Here is an 8,346-nt window from a genome sequence, read left to right on the forward strand (position 1 = left end):
GGTTAAGCCAAGACCCTCGGTCCAGTGGGAGCGCGAGACATATCCACAGACCTCCACACCAGATTACGATCTGCGACGGCGACAATGGGAGAGGGAGTCCCCCCCACTGCCTGCTCGGGGCGGGATGAGCGCACACCGAGCCCGTCGACACCCCCGGACAGAACCGGGAGCCGCCCGAGATGGGCCCACCTCGTCCGAATCGGACGACGGCCGCCGCAAGGGGCGACGACCGCCATCCAACTCCATTGTCAGGATATTGGCCGTCGCGCCGACCAGCTCGATCGACGCGCCGTTGCCCAGGGTGCACCACGAGGAGGTTTCCTGACCTAGCACCCCGGGCCGAGTCCCTAACCTATGTACAACGCACGGCATACCAACTAAAACTCCGCGGTGGCCTTCTTCGGCGCATTAGGGACGGCTGCAGGCTTCCTCTGACGCTTGTCTAAGACTACAACTGCAGCCGCCCCTGCGCGATGCCGCCTAGTGCGGCCCGTCTCCTATTATGGGGGGGCTCAGAAGCCCCCGCGCACCGAAGGACGCCCTCGGCGTCTACGGCAGCATGAGGCCAACTGCACACTGCCGTCCATCCCGGGGGTCAACCGAAAATTGTGCAAGAGCGCACAAAAATGCACTAGGGCGGACAGCCCCTGCTGCCCGCCGACGACCCCCATCGTGGCCCCTATTAGTCGCCTTTTACGACAGGCAGGGGATACCGTGGTGGAATTCTCCAAACGCCCCCAATCCACAGGGCGGGAGACGCCGGTCAGTCGTCCACCCGGCGCCTCCTACGTCTCCTCTGGCGGCGAGAGGGATCCTCCCTCTCCCGATCCCTCTCGGCACCCTCCTTCTGCGAGATGACCACCTCGCAGAAGTGGGCCACCACGCCATGACCTCTCGCTGCCGACCATGGAAGCGACCACGGCCGGCAGCGAGAGATCTCCTCCGACGACTGATCTGAGAGCGCTGCGCTCTTCGTCCCAGGCTGGACACAACGCCAAAGTGTGTTGAGCCGTATCCAGCGGGCAGTTGTCACAATGGTGACACACGGCCGACACCTCCGTACCAACGATCCGGCACAGATACTCACCGAAGCAGCCATGCCCGGTGAGTACCTGTGTCAACCGAAAGGTTGCCGCACCGTGGCGCCTGTCTAGCCACTCGGCAAAGACAGGCCGCACTGCCACGACGGTCCGGAGCCCCGCTGACGGGGCCTCCAGCCTGAGACGCCACTCCTCCACGGCGGCTCGCCGTAGGGAGGCCCTCATGGCCTCAACCTCCTTCGGGGCCGGACGCTGCCCGCGACTGAACGCCTCCTCCCGCCAGTGGAATACCTCTGACAGGGCTCTGGCGTCCAGATCCCAGGGCAGGAATCCGGCCAAAAGACAAGCCGCCTCGAACGAGACCGTGCGGTACGCCCTGATCGCCCGCTGCGCCACTACGCGCTGCGGGCCCCGCAGGAGAGCGACAGAACGCTCCCCAGGGCGTCAGCCCAAACAGGGCTGCCGTACAGTGCCATGGACCGCACGACCCCGTGGTACAACCTTCGGCAAGGGATACCAGGACCTTCCAAGTTGGGCAGCAGGCTTGAAAGAGCGCCCGCTGCCCGGGACAATTTTGTCCGCAACACCGTGAAATGGGTGCGAAACTCCCATCGGCTATCTAAAACCAAACCCAAGTACTTCATACTCTTGCCGATGGGAATCCGCACCCCCACAACGATGTGGGCACCGGCCGGTGGCCCTCTCCGAGGCCCATGAAAGCAAATGGCCTCGGTTTTCTCGAGGGCCACCTTCAGCCCCAAGCGCCGAATACGATCGACTACATGGCCGGTGCCCACCGCCGCCAGGATTGCGGCATCCTGGAAGGTCCCTGATGTCGCCGTGACCAGCGTGTCGTCAGCGTAGCAGGTCACGTCGACACCCCGGTGGTTGGTACCACGGAGCACCCAGTCGTACCCGATGTTCCACAGGAGAGGGCCCAAAACCGAGCCCTGTGGAACACCGCACGACATCGCTCTTCGGTGCCACCCGTCGACGCCCGGATACACCACGTCCCTGTCAGACAGATACGCGTGCACCAGACGCCGAAGATAGGGCGGCACCACGTGATACCGCAGTGCTTCGTGGATGCAGGGCCAGGGCAGCGAGTTAAATGCGTTGGAGATATCCAACGATATCGCTATAACTACGCTGCCTCTGGCCACTGCTTCCTCCGCCTGTGACTTTACCCGCAGAATCGCGTGGACGGTAGAACGTCCCTCCGAAAACCGTATTGGTTGTCGGCCAGATCTGGACCGACCCTCTCGAGATGCTCGACGAGGCGAGCATGGACGATGCGCTCGAAGAGTTTGGCGACCTCGTCGAGCAACACGATGGGCCGGTAGGCCGACGGCGACTCTGCGGGCCGTCCCTCCTTCTTCAGCAGGACGAGCTTCCCGGTTTTCCAACGCGCCGGGAAGACGCCCTGCTCCAAACAGGCGGAGAACAATCTGCGGAGCCTCGGACCCAGGTGCTCGAGGGCTAGCACCCACGCTCTACCGGGGATGCCGTCGAGCCCTGGGGCCGTGTTTTGCTCCGCAGTCGAAGCACCGCCGCCCGCAATTCCGCGGGCGACACCTCCGGGATATCCCTTGCCGAACTCATTACCGACGATGACGCCACTTCCGGTGACGCCATCGGTGGAGGAGTGGTCTCCACGGTGGCCGGGAACAAGGCCGCGACAACACTGGCCAGAAGGTCTGGCCGGAGACTCTCCGACAATGGGGGCGCCGCTGGGCGAAGCTTGTTCATCACCAAGCGATAAGGGCGCCCCCACGGGTCCCCGTCGAGAGTCCCCAGGAACTCCTTTCGAGCCGCGACCTTGGCCCTATGAACGGCCACCCGCAGCGCTCTCTTCGCCTCTTTATAGAGGCCATAGAGCCGCCGCTCCTGGTCCTCGTGGTCCTGCCTTCTTCGCCTGCGGCGACGATGCCTGGCGTACCGGCGGCGCGCAGCAACGCAAAACGCACGCAACTGCGCTAACTCCGCCGACCACCAGTACACCTGCCGCCGCGGCGGACGACGGAGGGCCCGGGGCATGGCGGCGTCGCAAACGTCCGACATTGCCACCCCGAACCACTCCGCCTCCTGCTCGACCCGCACCGGAGACTCCGGTGCGGGGAGCCAGGACACGACCAGAGCGGCCAGACCTAAGGCCTCCCTATCGAGGCGACGTAAAACCCACCGCAGGCCGCCCTGAACAGGGGCACTCGACACACCGCCGGGCTGGACACTCGCTGACGCGGAGACGTCGAACCTGATGTAACGATGGTCCGACAACGTCTCCACGCCCGCAAGGACTCTCCAGCCCCGAACACGACGCGCAACGGCGGGACTCCCAAACGACAGATCGACAATAGACCCGCCGTTGTGCCGCACGCACGTGTCCACCGACCCCTGTTCAGGACGACCAGGCCAATAGAGATCGCCCAGTCCTCCAGGACCTCGCCTCGAACGTCAGTCGCCGGCGAACCCCAAACCACAGATTTGGCGTTGAAGTCACCGGCGACGATCGTGGGGCGAGGTTGACCCTGTTCCACCAGGGACCCCAGCTGAATGAGAAACGTCTCGAATTCAGCTAGGGGTCTGTTGGGGAAAAATACACTCCGACAATCCAAATGTCCCCCAACAGAACCGCCACACATCCCTGGCCCTTCGCTACTTTTTTCGACGGGCGGGGAGCCGGCGGCTCCCTGGGTGATGATAGCTACCGAACCGCCAATGTCCCCTGCCCAGTTATCACGGGGAGGGACAAAATACGGCTCGGCAACCACGGCCACTTGCACCGACCACTGCGCCATGCTTTGGGACAACAGGTCCTGAGCGCGGGCGCAGTGGTTGATGTTCGCCTGGAGGAACTTTAAGTCCATTACTGGACGACCTCTACTACTTCCATCGCGACCTGCGGTGGGTCTGCCGTCTGTGGCTGGGACACGGCCACAGCGGCAACAGCACTACGTTTCGGGGCGCGACGCTGATTGCGGCGAGAGGGGGCGGGACACGCCTTCCCCCTCTAGCCGGTGCCCGGCGGGCTTCCCGGAAGCCGCGCAGACTGCGCAGTTCGGCGCGGCATCACACTCGCGGGCCTTTGTGAGCCCGCCTGACCGCAGCGATAACAAAGCTCGCTGCGGTCTACTGCACAGTCGCAGCGCTCCCGCACATGCCCGGACTCCAGGCACCGGAAGCACCGCATGGGCCGCGACTCGAGCACGGTTACCCGAGCCGCGGTCCAGCCGATTAAAATTCGGCTCGCGCCCCGCACTTTCTGTGCAGCCTTCATGGGCATGCGCACCCATGCGCTGCCCACCCCGAAGCGGTCGGGACGGACCTGTCCCACCTTTACCGCCTCGAGGCTGCACTCACCGGCCTTCGAGAGGGCCGCTGCGACTGACTCAGAAGTAGCTGTATAATCCAGCTCTGTCAGTCGCAGTTCCACTGTCTTAGTGGGCCGGGAGATCCGAACGTCCTCCGACCCACTGAAGCACTCCCTCAGCCTCGCGGCGAAGGAGTCGGCCCTCTCTCAGAGTTGGCCCCGGGCACCTCATACATAGGGGCACCCGTGGCCGTAAATTTCGGCCTCTAGTCGGCCAATATCAAGGCCGGTGAGGTCAACCTTGCCCTGCGCCTCGTCAATGACCTGTTTGTATGTGAGCCCCTTTGGACACTGCCGCCGGCGTCAAAGAAATAATGACGGCCGCAGAGCGTGGCGGGCGAATCTCCGGCTCAGCCCGGCGCGGCGGTTGCTGCGGACTTGCAGCCGGCGCCGCACCGGACCTGGGCTTCTTCCGTTTGCCCACCACGACCGTCCACTCTCAGTGTCCATCGACACTGGTGCCGGCGGCAGCGGACGGGGCTCACGTGGAGACTGCTGCGGGGGGGGAACGGGCTTCTTCTTCGCCCCCCCGGTCCTCCTCTCCTCGGGCTTTTTAGCCGCACCATTGGTGGTTCTGCGTGGTGCAGGACCAGCGCTCCTTGCCTGTCCACCAGACGGTCCCGCACCGGATGGGCCAGGGGCCTCAACGCGGGGAGGAGCGCTGGAAGGTCCAGCCACTGGGGTCGGGGTCAGAGGGGCGGGAGCGGGTTTGGCCGCCCTCTTCCCCTTCCCCACGCCCTTGCCCTTACCCGAGGGAGGGTGGGAGCTCCCCACTACGTAGCCCCCCTGGACGGGAAGCTCCACAGGGGCACTGCGCACTTCGTGCGCCAGTGGGGTCTCCGAGCCGGGCCCATAAGCGCCGACTCCACCCTCGCCTGCACCATGGCCTCCATCCGCTCCAGGACGTCCTCCACTGGAGCAGACTTGGAGGCCGTCTCCAGGTCCTCCAGGCGCCGGCGGAGCGAGGCATTCTCCTCCTGGAGTGTCTTTAAAGACGCCTCCAGGCGGGCACTCTGCTCCCTCCACTTTTTCGCCTCGTGCTCGAGGCGAATTATTTTGGAGGACTCCGGCTGGTCCACGTATTTAATTATGAGGTCGGTGACCTCATTTAGGGCCTTTTGGGAAGTCCCCTTGAGGTTTCCCCGACTTTTCACAATCCGCCGCACCACGTCTCCGCAGCGCAGTAGATCCTCCCTGGAGATCACGCGGTCCTCGTCGACCTGCATGATCTCCCTCGCCAGCCACCGGAGACCTCCGAAACTGGAGCAACGCGCCAGATCCTCCTCCATCTGCCTCTTGGCCAGCTGTCGCTTCTGCGCGTCCAGCTCTTTACGGGTCTTTTTAAGGCGCGTAGAAGTCGTAGGCGGACGTCCTCGCCCCCGACTGTCCGTCGTTAAAGCTTTGGGGAGAGGCTCGTCCGTCTCCGAGGACGTCCTCCAAGGCCTTCACCTCGGGCCGACGAGACATTCTCGCTCGACTCCGAGTCTCCGGCGTAATTCTTGGCCCACTACGGCCTCAACGGGTTTCCCGCCCACACCTGCTGCTACCTCCTCCGCCTCTCCAGCCGGAACTGGAGTAGGCAACCTCTCCAGCACCACAACCGCCTTCTTTTTAAAATTGGTTTTTAGTGGTTCATTTTTGTTCCCACGAGTATGGGGGAAATAAAAGTCCGCCCAGGCAGTGCCCCCTGTACCTGGGTAAGCCTAGCGTAACCCGCCAAGAGGGTCGGCCTGTACTCTGGCGGGGGTCGCACTCGAGACCGAACTACCCATCGGCCATGCATCCCCTCGCGGTGCGCCGCCGCTTGGGATTCGGGGTAATTTTTATAGAGGTTTTCTTCCTCGCAGTCCGGGCGGTTAAGCCAAGACCCTCGGTCCGGCAGGAGCGCGAGACATAACCACCGACCTCCATACCGGATTACGATCTGCGACGGAGACAGCGGAAGAGAGAATCCCCCCCACTGCCTGCTCGGGGCGGGATGAGCGCACACCGAGCCCGTCGACACCCCCGGGACAGAACCGGGAGCCGCCCAAGATGGGCCCATCCCATCTCACTACGACACGACGGCCGCCGCAAGGGGCGACGACCGCCATCCAACTCCATTGTCAGGATATTGGCCGTCGCGCCGACCAGCTCGATCGACGCGCCGTTGCCCAGGGTGCACCACGAGGAGGTTTCCTGACCTAGCACCCCTTCATAACCTAACCTAACCTAACCTAACCTAACGTTAAAAACACACAACACATTGACCGATCTGAGAATATAACACAAAATCTCCCAACCTACATATACTATCACATATAAAAAATTCAAATACCTACAAAAATTACATTTAAAATTCTCATAAATTAACGCTGTGTCAATTTACAGTGGTCGACGTGCGAACACGGACACTGAGTAGTTGGTAAGCCGACACGACCACCCCCAACAGATCCCTGACATTGCAGCCTGAATGGAAATGTGAAAATATTTTCCATGCGAGAAGCCCGCGCACCACATCTTCCCTATTTCGTTTTATTGACAAGTGTTGGGTCTGTGCTGCTTGGACTTGGTTCGTTTGGTCAATTTTTTTTTATTGCGAATTTCACCTATGTTTTTGAAGAAAGTGTATTTAGCGCATGACGATTATCGACATGTAGTATTTGGTGCTGTGACGAGATGTAAATCGAAGGGATTTCGAGTGTTTAAAAATATACACACTCAATGCCGTTTACTTTTGGCTTATATAGAAAAAATCAGCCACTAAGTTATTAATCGTGGATATAAATATTATACAACAAGGTTACTTATCTAGCTAGCAATTGAAATTAGACAATTATCTATTTTACAAAATAGGTACAAAATAACAATTAAAAATTCTATTTGGTAAACTAATCAATTAACATTGGTTTTTCTACAATTCACAGAAAGCAGTAAGTCACAATGTAATTAAATTAGCTGATCTGATCTGATTGACCATTGCTCCACCGATGGTAATATCATTTCCTTGGATAAAAAGAAGGTAGCATACAGTACTCAGTGACAAAGTAACTCCCTATTAAGGAAATAATTTTTAAAAGCTAATGTTTAAAAAAAATATACTCACATCTCTTCTTACGAGGACAATGCGCAACAAGTACACCCTAAAGATTAGTATGCTTAAATAAACTTGACTGTACAACAATGGCGAAGGGTTACATGATCCAAAGGGTAACCCGACACAACATATAGGTACTACGAACATGCATAAATGCGGTAAACAAATCGTTACAATGATTATTAGATTTTAATAATAATAAATAATATTATCAGCCCTGTATTATATACTTGCCCACTGCTGAGCACGGGCCTCCTCTACTACTGAGAGGGATTAGGCCTTAGTCCACCACGCTGGCCTAGTGCGGATTGGTGGAATTCGCACACCTTCGAAATTCCTATAGAGAACTTCTCAGATGTGCAGGTTTCCTCACGATGTTTTCCTTCACCGTTAAAGGGAACGATAAATTCACAAAGAATACACACATGATTTTTTAGAAAAGTCAGAGGTGTGTGCCCTTGGGATTTGAACCTGCGGGCATTCGTCTTGGCAGTCCGATCCACACCCAACTAGGCTATCGCCGCTTATTAGATTTTACATAAGTGAAAAAGGGAAGCCGGTAGGAATCGGGTTATAAGGACCCAGGCCTGGAATTGTAAATAGGCCGTACGGGCCTATGGGCGGCAGCCTCTTGCGGCAGATTTCAGGGGACGCTCACTCGATTTAATCATTCGTTTATTTAACTTTAGTGCCTTCCATAATACAAATGGAAAATTACTAAGTTTAGAAACCTACATACATACATACCTACATGGGGCGGCGGAAATAAAGTGGCCTACACTCATAAAAAATATAAATCTGGCACTGTATAGACCCTTCGCCACTGCTCTACAGTAGTCTTAAATCCAAATATAATTGAA

Source organism: Manduca sexta, chromosome 13 (genome assembly GCF_014839805.1).
Source record: "Manduca sexta isolate Smith_Timp_Sample1 chromosome 13, JHU_Msex_v1.0, whole genome shotgun sequence".
Classification (NCBI taxonomy): Eukaryota; Metazoa; Arthropoda; class Insecta; order Lepidoptera; family Sphingidae; genus Manduca; species Manduca sexta.